Raw genomic sequence first — 17712 nt, forward strand, 5'->3', positions numbered from 1 at the left:
TGGGAATTCAGTGCTGCAGGAGGTTTCGTTACTGATCATAGAACACATCTGTCCACAGACTCCGTTGACTGACTTTTATAAAAATGAGTCAGTTCTGGATTACCAGCTATGAAACCCCTGATGCAGATGTCACTGATTAAGTCTTATTGGGATGTGGAATCTCTGCAGGACTTTAAGGTTGCCTAACTTTCAGGGTGTTCAATCATTTCATCTGGAAGAATGTATTTGGTATAGGTTTTAGGGCACAATTAACACCCAAAGACCAATATATCAGCACCTTTTTGACAGGTGCATGTCCTTGCAATTTTTTTGGCCTTCATCAAGAGCACCTCTATAGGGTTACGGTGGGAAGGCGCCCCCGACACCCAAAGAGTAATTTTTCTGCTTTACAGGTTTTACAGGTGCACGTCATTGCAATTTTTTTTTACAGCAAGGCCAATTCTTGCTTTCATCAAGAGTACCTCTATAAGGTTACGGTGGGAAGGCGCCACCGACAACCAATTTTTCAGGCACCTGTTACTTCTATCCAAAGTCAAAGTGACACCATAATGTATCCAAAAAATCTCTAATCTTGTTCTCAGTGCGCTACATTCTGGCCTCATCATACACACTGGCTCCCCAGCTGTTTCTGAGCAAAATAAAAAGCTTGCAGGGAAAATTTCATTTTCTTTGGCTTTATAAATGCAATTATTGCTGCAGCAGATTCTAGACATGGTACAGATCCGCCATTTTACAGGCAGACTTAAAGAGGAAGTAAACCCTTTCAAACCACTTTGACCTACAGGTAAGCCTAGATTAAGGCTTACCTGTAGGTCCAAGCAATATCTCCTAAACCTATATGGTTTAGGAGATATTTGCCCAAAAATGGGCACCGCTGTCTACGGCGCATGCGCCGTAGACAGCGGCGCGCAGGCGCACTAAATGCGGCAAGTCCAAGAATGGATTTGCCTAATTTGTCGACTCCCGTGCGCATGCGCGGGAGTGACGTCATCGCGGCTTTGCCGAATGGCAGCGGCGGAGCTGCGAGACGCGACTCCCGTGCGCATGCGCGGGAGTGACGTCATCGCGGCTTCGCCGCTGTGATTCGTCGGAGCTGCGAGACGCCACCAGCAAGATGGATGCGGCGGACTACAGGGGACAGCGGCGACTTCGCTGGCTCCTGTGTCAGGTAAGTGACACATAATGAGCTACTATGCGATGCATAGTAGTCCATTATGCTTTACCTTTGCAGGGAAAAAAAGAGGAAGTAAACCCATCAGGGTTTACTTCCTCTTTAAGCCCCGTACACACGAGAGGACTTATGTCCGACAGACTTCCGAAGGAGTTCTGCCGGAGTTCCGACAGAGTTCTGACGGACTTTTCGACTGAGCGGACTTGGCCACACACAATCACACCAAACTCCGACGGATTTGAACGTGATGACGTACGACTGGACTCGAATAAGGAAGTTCATAGCCAGTAGCCAATAGCTGCCCTAGCGTCGGTTTTAGTCCGTCGGAATAGCATACACACGAGCAAATTTTTCGGTAGGAACTGGGTCCGGCGGAGTTCCGTCGGAAAAATTTGAAGCATGTTCCATTTTCTAAAGTCTGTCAGACTTTTGCGAATCAAAAGTCCGTTGCAGCCCACACACGATCGAATAGTCTGACGGAATCATTCCGTCGGACTTTGGATGTTGAAAAGTCCGCTCGTGTGTACGGGGCTTAAGGGAACCCTCCAGGCACTATATTGGAAGGAATTTTTAATTTTTATGTTTTCACTTTAAAAATCAAAAAATCATTGCTCATTTAAAAATTCATTTTTCACAAACTTTTTTTAAATTGATACATGTCTCCCAGGGCATGATCCGGACCCCTATAACCATTGTATGCCCAATTACTTGCATAAAGGCCGTCAAAATAGATTTTTGACGCTCGGGTCCCATTGACTTTAATGGGGTTCGTCATTCAGGTCCGAACTTTTGCGGTGTTCGTAAATTCTGGTGCGAGCCGAAAAGAGGTCTGTTCGGCCCATCCCTACTCTCTAAATGTGCAAACCTGGTAGAGACATCCCCAAAAAGACTTGCAGCTGTAATTGCAGCGAAAGGTGGTTCTACAAAATACTGACTCGAGGGGGGCTGAATACAAATGTACCCCCCCACCACACTTTTTACATATTTATTTAAAATATTTATCATTTTCCTTCCAGTTCACAATTATGTGCCACTTTGTGTTGGTCTATCACATAAAATCCCAATAAAATACATTTAAGTTTTTGGTTGTAACATGACAAGATGTGGAAAATTTCAAGGGGCACTGTATATAGCTCTGACATTGACCATAGTGCAGCACAGAGAACCCCAGTCAGATCTCTCTCATCATACATTAATATACAATGAAGCCATTACAGGATGAGTTCCCCATCAGGTGATGAGTGTGTATTTCTATGTATATCTGCTTGTAGTGATGGATCTCTGTCCCCATCGCTGTGATGGGGGATGTGTAGTCCTCCCTCGTGGTGTATTGAGCGTTGATGAGAATCTCTGTCCTTTTCTCTCCTGATTCCACCATCTGAAGTTCTCAGGGGAATTCCTCTACAATGGGCAGGTGCTGAAATGTGATGCTTTTCAACCTATTTTTGGAGCAGTAATAAGAACTGTCTGTGACTAGCGGATGGTACGCCGGGAGGAGAACACTTTTCTAAACATAAGACTCATTTTCATATATTCAAGATTTCATCAGCTCTTCCTGCAGCTGCCTGATACTGTGCACATATAGTCTACTAGATCATCATAAGGAAATTAATGGTGTTCAAACTCAGGAACACAAATGAAGTATGTTGCAACTAACCAGTCCTCAGATGTGGTTGCATTTGTTTTTTTTTTGCAGGCATTTTTCCTGGTGATCCTGCCAGTAAAACACTTCCTGTTCTAGGGTGACAACACTCACCGTACTGTGTCTATGGAGGAGCAGCGTTGTCACCCTAGGACAGGAATCCAGAACACCACCTCTTTACCTCTTCTCCATAACAGGGGTTCTGTAGTCCTCAAGCATAACTGAGAACAATGTAATATATATATATATATATATATATATATATATATATATAATGGAAACAATGTAATGACTGCTTTACATCTGTGTTGTTCCTTGAAGAGGGATCCCATTTAAGGCCCACGTTTAAATAAGCCACTAGTGGCCAGTATCTGTGGTGGACATGCCGTGTGGCCACATGCACGGTGTTGTGCTCGCACTCCTATGCACGCTTAGTTAGGCTCCCATGTCTGAATATCTGTGTATGCACATGGGCATGAGTCCGATCACAAGCCTTAAGGTGGCACCATCTCTCTTATGCCACTTACCCACGAGCGAATTGTCCAGCGTACTTAGTCCGGCAAACAATCCAGCGGATAGTCTGGCGTACTTTCTACCGAACGGACTTGGCCACACACAGACACACAGAAAGTCCAGCGTTTGCTAGCGTGATGACGTACAGCATGTACGACGGGACTAGAAAAAGGAAGTTCAATAGCCAGTAGCCAATAGCTTTACTTTTTCGTACTTGCTTCTGAGCATGCGCCATTCTTAGTCCGCCGTACTAGCATACTGATGAACGTATTGTCCGCTGAAACCCAAGTATGACGGGAAGATTGGAGTGCAAAAATACTTTCTTAGTCCGCGGGATTTCACGCTGGAAAAGTCCGCTGAAGCCCACACACGCTCGAATTGTCTGCTGAAATGCGTTTCGGCGGACTAAGTACGCCGGACAATCTGATCGTGTGTACACGGCATTAGGCTTCTTTCACACCAGCGGACCACTAGGGTCCACCTGTCTATTTTTCAAATGAACCCGATCAGACCACGTATTTTTCTCTATGGGGCAGCGGATGTCAGCAGACACGTGTTCGCTGTCACCCGCCAGCATCCTGATCTGCTTAAAACAGACGGATGGGGACCCATCCTGCAATACGAATTATATGGAAACGAATAGGTAGTCCGTTTCAATCTGACTGCCCCATAGAGCTCAGCGGGGCTCTGCCCGTGTCCGCTATACAGAGCCTGTCATCTGCCTGCTCAGTGGAGATCAGTGGTGAGATGCCCTGCTGAGCAGGTAGAGCCGCTTGGATGGATTCTACTCTGCCTGAAAGGAACCTTACAGCTGACATGTTCCAGACCAGGCCTTTTTCTGTTCCACCATGACTGTACCCCTGTGTACAAGGCCAGCTCCATAAATAAATGCAGCAATAATAATATCAAGCATCTGGGATGCTGCTCTCCTGACCCAAACCCAGCCAGCACTACTCCACTAACCATGTACCCAACACATTTTGCCCTGCCCTGGGTCTTTGTCTAAGCCCTGTGGTGGGGCAAAACACGTCAGTGGGCTTATTTAGTGGAGTAGCACTAGCTGAGGCCTCAGAATAGGGATATCCTGGGATACTTGATATTGCTACCGCTGGATGTGTTCATTTAGAGGCCAGCACCCCACATCCGACGGCCAGAGGGAGAGAGCTTCTCCCCTCGCTTAGACGCTTCAAGTTTTTTCCAGTCAATAAAGATATGGTTTGATGAGTTTGGTGTGGAGTAACTTGAATGTCCTGCACAGAGCCCTGACCTCTGCCCTACTGAACACCGTTGGGATGGATTGGAACACTGATGGTGAGCCAGGTCTTCTCACGCATCATTAGTACCTGATTTTACAAATGCTCATTTGGTTGAACGGGCAAAATTTCCGCAAACACACTCCACAATTTCATGGAAGGTCTTCTCAGAAGAATAGAGGCTGTTATAGCCATTAAGGAAGGCAGCTCGATACTAATGTCCATGGTTTTGGGATGAGATGTCCAACCAGGTCATATAGGAGTGTTGGTAATGCAAATATTTAGCCCTATATCACACAAAGTAACAAAAAATCATTGTACTACAGACAGATGGGCTACACAAACTCATGGATGTAAATTGCCCAACATAATCTTCCATTTCAGCCAACAGGTCTTCTCAGAGACAAGCAGGTGTGGGAACATCAGTTGGCTGAATTGAGGGGAAGATTTTGGCATGACCTTTAGGAGTACAACGCTGTACCATGTTAGCCATCAATTAATGTAGAAATTATGGAGTTTATGTGATCCCCTTTATTGGCTAACTTGAGTTATTAAAGATGCAAGCTTCCAGGATAACACAAGATCCCTTTGTCAGTCAGAAATGTATAAATCCTGAAGAAGGGATCAGAGTATGCCAAAGTTAAAGCTTAAGGCTAAAGCTAAAGTTTATGTATGGCAATTTTTCCATAGTTACATTGATACAGCCTGGACCTGTATAAATGTGTATGCGCCATACCTGTGGGATTCCTGTGGAAGACATAAATCACTGAAATAGATGCCACTGCTACAGTGATCTCTTTTAGCTTTTGGGTCCTGTGACTAATGAAAGCCTGTGGCCGCTTGCTTTGCAACAACACCATTCAGGGAACACTTTGCATATTCTCAATGGGTGGTCAGGGTGGGGAGACAAGCTGGTGATGTAGAGATCTTCAATTCTTCCAATCAAAGAACTCTGTGTATTCATTGAGAAAATGCTAAGACTTTTTTGAATGGCATCCATGACAAGCAAGTGGCCTCCTGTGTTCACTCGGAAGCTAGTGGAGATCACCAGGGTAGCAATGTAGTAGCAATGCCCACAACAGTGATTTCCATCTCCATGGGAATCCCACAGTTATGGCACATACATACTTACATTGGTTCTAAGCAATGTAATAATTTTGGATAACAGAAGCCAGTGTCAGAAAAAGACTTGAAAAACTTAACCCAAATAAATCACCAGGACCTGATTGCTTACACCCGAGTGTCCATCAAGAACTTAGCCAGCTTATAGGCAGACCATTATTCCTGGATTTTTAGGAACAGCTTAATGACTGGAATGGTACCAGCTGACCGGAGAACAGCCAACATTGTACCAATGTTTTAAAAAAGCTTGAGAAACATACCTGGAAACTACAGACCGGTTAGTCTAACATTGATAGTATGTAAACTATTAGAGAGGATTATAAGGGGCTATATCCAAGATTTTGCTGATGAATACAGTATCATTGGTAATAATCAGCTTGGATTTATGGAAGATCATTCTTGCCAGACCAAGCTACGAGGAAGTAAGCTGCTAGCCGAGATAAAGGAAGGCTGTGGATGTGGTGTATCTGGATTTTGCAAAGTCATACAATACAGTTCCCTAAAAATGCTTAATTTACAAATTGAGGTCTGTTGCCATAGACCATATTGTATGTAACTGACGTCCTCCAGTCCCCTTTTTAGCTTGGTCATCCTTCTCTGGACTATGTAAACACCCACACAGGTTGAACTGGGTGGGCAAGTGTCTTTAATCAACCTTACCAACTATGTAACTATGTAAGTTAGCCTATCAAGGGGATCACTTAAACTCCAACTTCCGGCAGGCCAAGTTGTTGGAGCTGTCGAAGACACCACTACTGCCCTTTCCCACTGGGGTGGTGGGGGCGGTAGCAGTAAAGCGCCGTTAGGCTCAGCGGCGCTTTACCGCTGTTATAGCAGCGCTTCGGTACCGCTATTTGGGCGGAAGCGGGTTGCTTTTAACCCCCTGGAAGAAGGGGTTAAAAAGGGTTAAGCGCCCATGTAGCGCGGCTGCCAAAGCACTTTGCAGGAGCTTTGGCAGTGCTGCCCATGCATTCCAATGGGCAGGGGCGGTGCCCACTGGAATGCCCCAAAGATGCTGCTTGCAGGACCTTTTTCTAATGTCCTACAAGCGCACCACCCCAGTGTAAAAGCACTGAGGTTTTCTCACTGGGACTGCAGATGAGGCATTGTTCAGGTGCTTTACAGGTGCTATTTTTAGCGCTAAAGCGCCTGAAAAATGCCCCAGTGTGAAAGGGGTCTTAAAGACAGCAGGTGATGAGACATCTGTCCATAAAAAAAGAAAACATTTTGGGTTAGTCACAAAATCATTTTCAGTATGTTGAATCTTTTTGTGTAATGCCATTCACATTCCGGCAATCTGAAGAGCCAATTAGCGCTTCCCAACACAGCCAACTGCCAGGAACCTGGCAGCCTTAATCTTGTCACGTCTTCCCAGGCTGCAAATATGGATTTGAATATATGACTCATATGTAACGAATATAAAATGTTCACATGGGTGAAACCATCTGCCACCCAATTATTACATATTGTCCTCCTACAGCAGCCTGAACACAATATTTAGACATTTCCAATGAGTTCTACTGCAGTCCTGAGATTTTCCCAACCTCGCTAATAAAAAAGAAGTTTGGACCATTGCATTGGGTAGGTGTGTTAATAATCAGTACAATGCATGACAAGAGAAGCCTGTAGCAAAAAAAAAAAAAAAAACACGTAGGGCTCACATCACAGGGGAAACAGGGGACAGAGTGGGAAATGAGAGAGCTCATCTGATTGGGGCAGCTGGGGGAGGAGGGGACACAGGCAGTAAAAAGGAGATGTCTCCTTCTCAGCGTGCAGTGTGAGTAGCGAGCTTGGCAAGTGTCCAGCAGGTCAAAGGTGGAAAGACTGTTGGCCCAGCTGCAGGTGGAGATGGCATTACAGGGAGCTGTAGGAGCTGGAGAAGCTGTCCACTGTGTGGAGTGGCTGCAGGAGCAGCTGTCCATTGTGCTTGGAGATCGGGCCTCCGGAGCAGGTACAGGAGGGCAGGAGTCCACACGAGCTCGGAGGTCTCGGCCTCTGGAGCGTTTCTCCCCAGACTCATCCCCCAGAGCTCGGCTTCACATCGGGAGTCCAGTACGGGCCCCTTCAGGACCACCCGCAAAGAGTTCTGCTCTGCCTGTTGTAGATGATCCTGGGAGGAATCCCCCTTATAGACGGAGCTCGTGGGTGGGGCCTCTGGGAGTCCCCACTTGGCCCACCCCATGGCAGGAGCAGGACCACGTGGGCACTGACCTGGCTATGAGTGAACGGGGCCGGTGCCTCGGCACGGGAACTGCTCAGTAGCGGCAGCCGGCGGCTCTCCAGTGCCTGGTCAGCGTCAGCCGAGGACTGACATGCGGAAGGAAGTAGGAGGGAAGAGAGGGGAGTGCTCCAAAGACCCAGGAAAGCAAGCAGAAAATTGGTGGGCGGATCCGGTGTGAGGAGGAGGGGCCTGTAGCCGTGCGGATCCTCAGCATTCAGGGACGCATACCCTGGAGGACTGTCCTTGAGAGATGAAGAGGTGTCGGTCGAGAGATCTGAGGGTGAGCTGTCCGTGTCAGAAGAGGAGGAGTATCGTAGATGACCTGCAGCGATGGAGATGGGACTTTTGGCTGGTGGGACCCTTCCTAGGCAGCCTGATAAGTCCAATTTTTCTTCTTCTTGTACTTTTAGATCTGAGAGAGAAGAGGAGGTGGTTTCAGGGGGTGGGCCTAGGTCCCTTAGGGAGTTGCTGGACAAGCGGGCAGAGTTTCCTGCAGGGTTTTCCCCGGCTACTTTGGTCCCCGACCATTCCACAGCAGATGCAGGGTTACAGGGGTTCCTGGCGGCTTTGAAGGAACTAGTCAAGAGGTTTGAACCTGGGAAGAACAGACAATCCACCCCGGTGGTGGCCAGGATTCTGCCTGTGGGGGGCAGCAGTGACCGGGGGTTCTGGGTCTGGGGTTGACCCCCACCTTCTACAGTGGCGGTGGCACCCACCATAGTGGAAACCGCGGCGAAGGGACAGGCTGTGGCCGGTAAGTCGGTGGCGGGGGACAAGGCGGAGACAGCGGGGAGACCGCTAGAAAACAAGAGGCTGTTAGGCTGGCCGACTCAGCAAAATGCAAAGTCTATGTGTGCACCCCCGGGAGCGCACCTTAAATCGGAGGTCCAGGAAAAAATTTGGAAAGGTGAGTATGTGGAGATATTCTCGCTGCTACCATTGTAGAAATTCAATCTGGATAGGGTCAAGCCAGAGGATCACAAGAAGGAGGATGTGGAAAAGAGAAGGTATAGACTCATCCCGCTGACTTTCCCTAATTGGCTGCAGGCTTTCGCCATTATGGCTAGTGTGATTGTTGAGAAGAACCCGGAACACTGTTCGGCGCTCTTCTGCTATCTGGATGCGGTCGGGGAGGCTTACAGAATCGATTGGGGGAATGCATGGTTAAGGTACGATGAACAATTCCGGAAGCGGAGGGTGATACGCTCGTCCTTGCGGTCGGACCACAAGGACATTAGTTTGTGGATGTGACTTATGACATCGGCGAGGTCCCCGAATCAGTTTTTTCAAGGGGGGGGGGGGGGGGGGTGGCAGCTCATCCACCCCTGGACAATCGGCCACAAAGAAGAAGGGGGTCTGTTGGCAGTATAGCGGGAGTTCCTGAAAGTTTAAGGGGGGGTCTTGCCGATACATGAACGAATGCTCTGGCTGCAGAGGTGCTCATCCCTTGTCCCGATGCTTCAAGCAAGGTCCTGAGAATCTGTTAACAAAAGGAATGACGCCAGTGAAGGTGGAAAGGATGCAACCTTCCCTCGATAGATACCCAGATAGGGAGGCGGCACGGTTGTTAGGCTCGGGTTTCTCCGAGGGATTTAGAATACCTTCTACCCTGGCCAAAGCGCCACCAGTGTCCCGGAACTTGTGCTCGGCCTCACAACATTTGGAAGTGGCTTCTGAGAAACTGCGGAAGGAATTTGCATTAGGCCGCATGGGTGGCCCTTTTCCCTTCATTACCTTTAGCGGATTTGGTTATCTCACCCTTAGGGGTCATGCCTAAGAAGGAGCCCAATAAATTTAAGCTAAATGAGAGAAGCCTTTGTGCTATCAAAAAAATTTTCTAAGCAACTCCACTAACTGGAGAAAAAATATATTACATATTACTAAACAAGTGTATAATAAAGTGAAAAAGGTGTGCTAATGAAATCAACCTGCTGCAAAACCTAAAAGTGTTCACATTACACAACAAAAAAATTAATAACGAAAAGTGATATTGTGCATTGGTGATAGAAATAAACCTACATATAATGTGATATGAGGTAAGTATACAGTGATCCTAAAACTGGCCAAAGGGACAAGATATACGATGGTTATCAAAAGATGTGAAAATCTATTAATTAACACTCCAATTTGTCCAAGTCCATATATAAATATATGCTCACATAAAGTCCACTTCTCACTAGTGTGATATCAAAACCCAACTCCCTTCTATGGTGGATATCCAATAGAAACTGAGCTCCCAGAACTCTCACCTCAATTCTGCAAACAATAAGCATCCACACCAGGCCTCTATACTTTTATCCATTCATCCTTCAATATGGCGTCCTCGTCCAGGAATAGTACACCAGGTGAATTCCAGTATTGAACAAGCCGTGTCCGGCCAAAGCATGTAGAGGTCTGTAATTTTTATCATAAGTACTCTCAAGTTCAACTGTGAGAGATGGAATCAGTACAGTTGGAAGTGATCATAGAATGTGATTTACTCTTTGCCCATATGGTTCTGATCACAATGAAATAAATTACACTAGGTCCAGTACATAGGAGGAAAAAAAAAAACAACCGGACAAATTGGAGTGTTAATAAATATATTTTCACATCATTTGATACCCATCGTATATCTTGTCCCTTTGAACAGTTTTTGGATCACTGTATACTTACCTCATATCACATTATATGTGCAAGATCACTTTTCATTATTAATAAATTTAAGCAAATTCACCACCTTTCCTTCCTGAAGTGAGGGTCGGTCAATGATGCAATTGACTCAGAGGTGTGCGCAGTATCTTACATTTCCTTTGATGCGGCTGTTTTCTGGGTATGACGTCATGGGAAAGGGCCTATGATGGCCAAATCCGATATTGAGTCTGCATTTAGATTGCTTCCCGTTCATCCAGATAGCTTTTGTTTGCTTGGATGTCATTGGCAGGAGGAATTCTATGTGGAGCGCTGCCTGCCCATGGGCTGTTCTATTTCATGTGCACTATTTGAGAAGTTCAGTTCCTTTGTGGAGTGGGTAGTGCGAGACGTCTCAGGGGTGAATTCCATCATCCATTACTTGGATGATTTTCTGTCAGAAAACATGAAACAGACTGAGACAGAAGTACAATCAAATCACACTTGTTCAATAATAAAAATAAAAAGGTAAATAGAAAAAAGTGCAGTCAAGCATAGCCAGAGTCCTGTAGGCAGATCGGGTAGTCAGCCAGTCCAAAGTTCATTAACCAGATCGGGTAATCAGCCAGGCCAGAAGTCAGGGATCCAAGGAGAGTAACTGCAAGCAGGATAAGAAGCCAGGAGGGATGTCAGCAAGCCAGTCTTGAACCAAACAGCAGGAGATGGTTGCCTGTGATGTGACCAACGCAAAGGCAAATGAAAAAGTGAGCAGGAAGGCTTTAAATAGGCAGGTCAGAAAAGCATCATCGGGAACAGCTGGTAACGGTGGAAAAAGAAGAGAGCTGGCAATTAGCCGACAGCTGAGCGGCCAGCCCAGAGGAGGAAGGGCTAAGCCAGCCCTGACATTTTATTTGTGTGGGCTCGTCCTCCTCCGAGATCTGCCCGGTGCTGCTGGCTATGTTAGAACACATCACTGCTCGTTTTGGCATCCCCTTGAGCCCCGGAAAAAACAGAGGGGCTGACTATCGTGATTCGTTTCCTAGACATTGTATTGGATTCTGACGCCATGGAGTATCGCCTGCCAGAAGACAAGCTGGCGGCACTCAAGGAAGAGATTCTGGGACTCTTGGGGTTGCGCAAGGTTCAACTTTGGAAACGGCAGTCGTTGTCGGGTAAGTTTAATTTTGCGTGTTGTATCCTACCGATGGGGAGAGTATTTTGCCGGCGGCTGTGAGAAAGTACGGCGGGAGTCAATACGCCCACTTATTTTGTGAGATTTGTAAAGGAGCACAGGGAGGATTTGCGAGTGTGGCATTTGTTCTTGGAATCTTTTAATGGCCGGGGATTGTGCCTGGTTAGTAACTTTGACCTGGAACTTTACACAGATGCGGCCGGCTTGACTGGATTTGGGGGCTTCTTTCGGGGCCGTTGGAGTGCAAGGCCTTGGCCGGATTTGTGGAAAGAGCCGGGTTTTCTCTGTAATTTGGTATTGCTGGAATTGTTTCCGGTGGTGATGGCTGTGGGGATAGTCTTTCAGGGACCTGAAAGTGAGCTTTCATGGGGACAATCTTGGGGTGGTACAGGTCATCAACAAGGTCTCGGCCTCGTCTCCACCCGTGGTTCGACTGCTCCAACACTTAGTGTTGCAATATCTGCAGTTAAATGTTTTTATTTATGTTGTGCACCTCCTGGGAGTTGAGAAGGTCATTGCTGACGCTTTGTGTCACTTTCAGTGGGACAGGTTCCAGGAGATGGCGCCGGCAGTGGAGCGATGCGGGGTTCCTTGTCCCGACTGGCTGTGGATGATTGCTTTGGGGATGGATCAGATAGTCTCTAAGTGATGCGACGTGGGCTGCATATAGCAAGGTTTGGCGATAATGATTGTCTTTATTGCCACCAGCCGAGGTGGAGTAAGAGGGCCGGAAGTGCAGTTGGTGGTTCTGTATTTTGTCTCATGGAATCTTGAGAAGCGGGTGTCCGTGTCGGTGTTAGAGAGAAAATTGTCAGGATTGGCATTTTTATTCAAATTGCAGGGTTGCCGCCGGGACTTCACTAAAGATTTTTGGGTACGGCAAGCACTGAAAGGTTATCGGCGCTCTCAGACGCACGTGGACGCCAGGGACCCTGTTTTGTTTGAGCTTTTGCGAAAGGTTTTAGGTTCTTTGGTGCTTTTCGGATCGGCAAACTAGTTAGCCCTTCCAAGAGGGTACAGGGGGGTATGTGGGCTACAGAGGTCACCTGTGGGGAGGATAGGTTATACCTGATTTTGCGCAGGTCCAAAACTGATCAAGTGGGTGGGAGCAGGAAGGTTCAAGAATTTTCAGTGCCGGGTTTGCCCTTATGTCTGGTGGAGGCGGTAAGGGTGCTTCTCACAGTGCGCCCGGATTTGGTGGGTTCCTTTTTGGTCCCCTTTGTCCAGATTTCAATTCATTTCTGTTTTCCGGAAATGCTTAAGGGCATTGGGTTTGGGGGAAAATTAATTTTCCTCGCATTCTTTCCGAAATTGTGGCGTCTATGGAGGCTGCTAGGTGGGGGTTGGATGAAGAGGCGTTCAAGCGCATTAGTAGGTGGGAATCGCGACGGTTAAAGACATGTACGGAGCTGTATAGAAAAGGAAGCGCAGGACATACATGACAGGGTGCAAGGGAATTACTGGGCTAAAGTAAAAGCAGCGTGGGGGTGGTTTAAGATGCAGGCGTACTTACCCTATTGGTGGAAGGTCACAAGGGGGGAGGAGTGTGGGTCTCTCGTCCATGTGCCAGGGTGGGACAAGCCAGCAGTTGGAGGTCAGCAAGCGAGGAGAGACGTTCCCGCCCGCCCTCCCTAATGATGGATAGTGGTGGGGTTTGAGGGGTTGTCATTCCGAAGGTGGCGTTGGGTCCTTGGCGACTTCTATATATATATATATATGAATATATATATGTAGAAATGCATGGGTCAATTGAAAAAGGTTGGGACCCATGCCAGAGATGGAGTCATTGTGTTTGGGCTGGTGTCAGTCCAGATTAATGGCTAACATATTTGGGGGTCTGTGGTCAGTTAGTGAGTCCTCGAGGCAAGTTTGGCGGCTGGGGACAGATGCTGACGAAGTGGGGATCACAGGCTCAAAATAATAAGGGGTCGTCAGGGACCAGCCAAAAAAGCACTTAGGGTTTTTTTGGGTAACTGGAAGTTGTTACAAGTTTTTGTATTATTAAAATATTTAAAATAAAGTTAAAATTTTATTGTTATTTAAATAAAGGCCGTTGAGGCCATTTTCATCCAAGCAGGTGTCCGGGTATTTATTTTAAGAGTAACGGTTAAGGTTTACATGTATTATTGGGGAAGTAAGTTATCTGGCTACCCTAGTCAAGTTATACATTCATTCTCACCTGCTGTCAGATTAACGGGGGAGGGGGAGATTATTTGGCATGTTTGGGTGGGTATGCATGTTTTCTGCGTGCATATTGGCTGTTATTTTGGGTATGTTTTTCTTTCATTTCAGGTGGCGTGCAGGGCCTGGTTTGGATATTGGGCCACTCATATGTGTTTTGGGGGCAAAAAAAGAGCAGATGTTAAACCTGATGGGAGACAATTGGGCATTTCTAGGCAGGAAACCTGTGTCTGGTGGTTAGGCTCACCGGGCATGCTGTGGAGCAGGATGGTCCCAGAAGTTCATCGCTTTGCATGACTGGATAGGCTGCGGGATGTTTTGGTTTTGCACGTTGGTGGTAATTTTCAATGGATCACAAGGGCAGTGATGTCACTCCACTCATTCCATTAATACTTCTTCCAGCTCCATAACTGAAAATAGTATTAAACTCAAGGCCAAATATGTAGTATATTGCAGCTTACCAATGATTATATGTGGTGGCTGCAATAGGTTTCTTTTTTTTTTTTTTTACTTTTTTCCTCTGTTTTCATCTGGTGATTCGGTCAGTAACACACTTCCTGTATTAGGGCGCATCTGCTCTGGATGAAGGAGCATAGTAGGGGCACATTTAGACAGCAGCATTGCCAATCTGGGTGGGGAGGGAACTGTTAGATGTATTAGTAGATTTAAATACATTACCAAATTGAAACAAGCTCTTTATAAGCAGTTACAACCACACCGTTTTTTTCCCCCTTTAGGGATAAAGGTTTTACATGAATAAGGAAAGGGATTGGCGGCACTCAGGGTGACATCCAAAATGGAATTTCTTTATTAAATACATGTACAAAGCTGTAAAACAGTCTACGCGTTTCAGGCGTTAGTCCTTTGTCATGGCTTTTACATAAATAAATAAAAACGATCATTGTAAGCATTTCTATCATGATTTTGTAAGCTCTTCTGAGAAGGGCCCTCCTAACCTTATTGTATTTTATGGTATTGTAACTGTATTGTCTCCCTATTGTACTGTAAAGCACTGTGTAAACTGTTGGCACTATATAATCCTGTATAATAATAATAACGATTTAATGGTTTGTCTCCCTGTAACTGATACATCTGGAAGAGAGCTTGTTCTTTTGAAAAACAATAGACTTACTGCCATGATCAACAGAATAAAATAGAAGAAAGAAAGCCTAAAAAGAAAACAAATGCAGCCATCACATCTTAGCCCCTATACACACGGTCGGAGATTTCCACAACCAAATCCGATCTTGTCCGAAACTGTTGCATACACACGGTCAGATAAAGTTGGCGAAAAAATCCGATCTTTCAGAACGTGATGACGTAATTTCGTTACGATGGGACTACGTTCAGGCTAGTAGCCAATAGCTTTGATGTAGGAATTTGATCTGAGCATGCGTGGCACTTGGTCCGATCAAAATTCTCTACACATGATCGAAGTATGTCCGACCGGCCCAGTTGGTCGGGAAATATTTCCAACATGTTGGAAAATTGGGTCCGATGTATATTCCGACGGAATCAGTCTGATGCATACCACACACAGTCGGATTATCTGACGACACGGTCCGATAGGACACGTTCCGTCGGATTCTCCGACCGTGTGTACAAGGGCTAAGAATTGGTAATATAATATGCAATATTATGCAATATAATAAATATTTGTTTTCGGGGTTCAATAGCGCTTCTATCACCGTATCTCGGAACAAACCTGAGACTGGAGGAATAGTCTGCAGGAGCCTGCACATTCCACCTACAGTTCACTGATCACAGTTGCAAAGCTTTGCATGCTCCAATGCAATAAAATAACAAATGCACATTTTTTAAATATTAATTATGGGTGCATTTATTATTTATTTTGCCATCAACAACTTTCTTATAGCAATCTGCAGCGTTTGCCCTCAGTCGCTTCTATTCCTCTGATCAGCATCCCGCATTTTACCATTAGCAGGCCTTACACTCCAACAAAGTAAGTAAAGTGTAATGGGTCCTCATAAACTACACATTCACAGCTCCCAACTCTCCCTTTATAAGCAGCCAAATCCCTCCGATCCTCCTTCATCCTCGATGGTCCCGGTTTTTGTTCAGCTGTACAGACCTATTTATAAATAAATGTACAATTTCATTATCAAAAGTATTAATATTGCATTGAACTTTCGATCCATTCTCTGGAGTATCACATTTTTATTGCTGCCACAAAAGTTATTTTAAAGCAAAAAAGCATCATTGGGTTTAACCGAGTCTTGTACTGGGATTTCTTCATGTTCTGCATAACTAGGGGCATGTCCTTTCTCTACAGTGCCTGCCGCTACAGAAGTCAGTGGGGGGGGGGGCTTCATTATACGGCCATAGGTCGGCACGTTCCCGCAAATCGCCATTGGTGTACATCAGCCTCTTTAAGAGCATTAGCAGGCACGTGTGTGCTCGCTGCACGGCAGAGGACCCAATGTGCATGGCCGCGATGTCCACCGGCCACCTGCAACGAGAACCAGAACAGGGATCTGTCAATGAAAACAGACAGATCCCTGTCCTGACAGGGGAGGAGAGACAGATCTGCTGTTCCTAGTGATTAAGAACAGCAATCTGTCTCCTCCTCTAATTTGTTCCATCCCCCCACAGTTAGAAACACCTCCCAGGGAACACACTTAACCCCTTGATCGCCCCCTAGTGTTAACCCCCTTCCCTGCCAATGACATTTACACAGTAATCAGTGCATTTTTATAGCACTGATCGCTGTATAAATGTCAATGGTCCCAAAAAAGTGTCAAAAGTGTCCGATCTGTCCGCCGCAATGTCGCAGTGCCCCAAAAAATCACAGATCGCCACCATTACTAGTAAAGAAACAAAAAGAAAATAATAAAAATGCCATAAATCTATCCCCTATTATGTAGACACTATAATGTTTGTACAAACCAATCAATATACGCCTATTGCGATTTTTTTTTACCAAAAATATGTAGAAGAATATATATCGGCCTTAACTCATAAACAAATGCATTTTTTTTGAGGATATTTATTAGAGCAAAAAGTAAAAAAAATATATTTTTTTCAAAATTGTTGCTCTTCTTTTTGTTTATAGCACACAAAAAAAAACGCAGAGGTGATCAAATACCACCAAAAGAAAGCTCTATTTGTGGAAAAAGGGACATCAATTTTGTTTGGGTACAACGACGCATGACCGCACAACTGGCAGTTAAAGCAACACAGTGCCATATCGCAAAAAAATGACCTGGTCATTAAGGGGGAAAATCTTCCGGTCTGTAAGTGGTTAACAGTTCATTTATTGTTAAGAATATGCAAATACCAAAATATTTAAACCCTGTAAGAGGACTTGAACTGTGGAAGCTGTGCCCTAAAAAAAACAGAGAGGCCAAAAGACTAATGACCTGCTTAGTCTATGGGCAGCCTATGATCATTTCCCCATTACTGACATCCCATGCCTTCTTCTGCACTGTGCCTCCATTGGGGAGCAGCCATCTTGGCAGAGGCAGGATTTGCTGCCTCCTGTCAGACCTGCCTGCCTGATGACTGGTGATCTGATGACCAGTGGGGAAAGGTTCAAGAAGTAGCTTTTTGGCTAAGATCAAGTGTAGTATCTGTTCTTATCAGTTGCCAGAGGAGGCGCTATGTCACTCCCAAGTGTGGGGAGGACTGAAGCAACTCCAGTGGTGTCATTGCACCTGGAAGGGCGGTTTTGGTAGTGGCCCAGGCCTGGGCATCCATGCTGGCGTCAGTGGGGTCGAGTCTGAGCCGTCCGGAAGGGTGCTCCTGGTGAGGATGGGTGCTGCAACTGGGTCTGATCCAGAGCGTCGG

Source organism: Lithobates pipiens, unplaced genomic scaffold (genome assembly GCF_037356315.1).
Source record: "Lithobates pipiens isolate NorthernLeopardFrog02 unplaced genomic scaffold, aLitPip1_a1.2 Scaffold_23, whole genome shotgun sequence".
Taxonomy (NCBI): Eukaryota; Metazoa; Chordata; class Amphibia; order Anura; family Ranidae; genus Lithobates; species Lithobates pipiens.